This window comes from Octodon degus, unplaced genomic scaffold (assembly GCF_000260255.1).
Source record: "Octodon degus isolate 3935 unplaced genomic scaffold, OctDeg1.0 scaffold00030, whole genome shotgun sequence".
NCBI lineage: Eukaryota > Metazoa > Chordata > Mammalia > Rodentia > Octodontidae > Octodon > Octodon degus.
In genome coordinates, this window is record NW_004524606.1 from 15,655,591 (window position 1) to 15,657,926 (window position 2,336).

The following is a 2,336-nucleotide window of genomic DNA, read 5'->3' on the forward strand; positions in this document are numbered from 1 at the left end:
GTTTTAGTGTAGTTCTTTAATTGCATATGATGTATGGAGCATGTAAATCAATGTTTTACTAATAATTTCAAAGTTACGAGCTACATTGCTCTTACTTATATATTTTAAAGTAGAGTCAGTAATGTTATATTCATGAGATTGTTTTATAAATTACAGAGAACACTATTTTTCTCAGTACCTAATAAGCACAGTACTTTCACTATAATCAGTGTCTTAAGCTATAATAGAATTATGAATATTGGTTTTCACATTTTTTCTTGGTTTAATAAGAACTTGTTTATTTTGAGAAAAAGATCCTAAACATCAAGCATTCACAAAAAAACCCCACAGTATCAACTTTAGAAAACAAAGACTATTACACTAATTTTTCTAGGATGCATTTGACATGCTCTCATTCACAAAAATACATTGTTATATTTGTGTTTAACAGTACTACAAAGTACTTGAAGTGGGGTGATACACATAACTCTTATGTCAAATAAAGCTGCTTTTAGATGCAACACTAAATCAGATGGCCTTTGCAGTTAGGAAAGCAATTACTGAAATCATGTATAAATGGAAATAACTATACTGCCTGCATAATGAAAGATTACTGTGGAGAAAGCTGATAAAAACTGTACAACCTTTTTATTCTTAATTCATAAAGAGTTATCAAAATTAAAAAGCAAAATTTACAAAAGACTTAACAAAACTACTAGGAGCATCAAAGGAAGTGAAAATGGTACTAGACACAGGGCACTTATGAACATGGTAGGACACAAGGAGAACAGCGAGCATGTGCTGAGGACACTAGGGGGAGGACCTGGTGAAGTTTTGATCTTAGACAAACACTTAGATAATGAAATGATGGGACAAGACCCAACTATGTGCTTAAGAGTCATCCTCAACATTGGCGCTGTCTCTGTCATCCTCTCCTTTCTCAGCCTCTTTTTCATCGTCCTTGATCAACTCCAGCTGGTCCTCCACCTGATCTTCATTTTCATCATCTTCCAGTAGATCCCCCTCCTCACCAGAGTCATCCGCAACACCTTCAGACTCCATGTTCATGTTAGTCTCATCTTTCTTCTGGGAGGTGATGATCTACTCCTCTTTGGTCTTGTCATTCTTCATCTCCACTGCTTGTTTGTTCTGCTCCTTTTCAATTTTCTCCAGGCTTTCCAATAAAGAATCCACTTCTTGGGTTTTTTGGGGTCAGTCCATTAAAGAATCCACTTTTTGTTTGTTGTTTGTTTTCTCCTTCTTAGTAGCCTGAAGGTCATCACCTTTCAACTTTCCAGACTTGGACGAAGAGCCCCACTGGCCACTCTTAGAACTGAAGCCACTTTTGTCTCTTTGGGAGGTGTTTCCTGATACATGCTGGCTTTTCAAAGGCACCACAGCCCAAGCAATAGGAGGAGGAGGTGGAGGAGGAGGATGTATTACCTGTGCTGGGTAACTGTACATCCTGTTATAATAATCACGTTGAAAGTCATAGTTCAAGTCAAAAGAGGAGCTGCTGCAGATCATTTCACACCTGCTTTTCCTCTGTTCACTTTTGGCTCTGCAGCCAGATGAGTATCTAAAATCTGGCCAGGAATCATTCTGCCATCCTCTCCAGCTACAGCAGCCTGGACATTTCTCTCATTAACATACTGGACAAAGCAAAACCCTTATGAACCGAGCAACCCACAGTTTTGCCATGTTTCGAGAAGATGGCCTCCACATCAGATTTCTTCACCACGGGAGTGTTCAGCTTCCCAATGAACACACGGGAATTCATGGAGCGAAGATCTGTCTTGTTGGTAACATTGCTAGCCATTGTGTTTGAAGATAAAGTTGACGACAGTGAGAAAAACTATCTGAAGATCAAAAAAATTCACTGAAGCAAAGTCCCACTAACATGTTTTTCAAAGATTTGTAAGCAGGAGAGGAATGAGAGAAGAGATTCGATTCTGAATCTCCTGCTCCCTGCTTTGATGTGGAGTTGACCGCGGCTTGAGGTCAGTAATGTGGCAGCAACTGCTCCATCTTCATCTTTTCATAAAATGGTCCCCTGATTTTCACTCTTAATTTCTTGACATTTTAAATATTTTCACAAAATCAAGTCTATCCATAGAATGACTTTTAAATTATTTTTCAGTCTTTTCTTCTTTAATCATTGCAGAATTTACTTTTCGAGCACATGGTGAACTTCAAACCCCAATTTCTTGAAAATCAGATGGGACTTTCTATGTTTACACTTCAACAGTTATCTTTATTGTCTTGCTCCTGTAATTCACCACTGTTGTACCCTGTCACAATTGACTCCATTTTGTTGCCCTTCTAACCTCGCCGAGTTCCTGTTCTATATGCGCCGA

The 2,336-nt window shown here is 38.4% G+C and overlaps 1 pseudogene; it reads right to left on the reverse strand.

The window, feature by feature from the left end:
- Positions 1-870: 870 nt before the first annotated feature.
- LOC101589502 lies at positions 871-1,798 on the reverse strand (annotated as a pseudogene).
- Between the last annotated feature and the right edge of the window lie 538 nt (positions 1,799-2,336).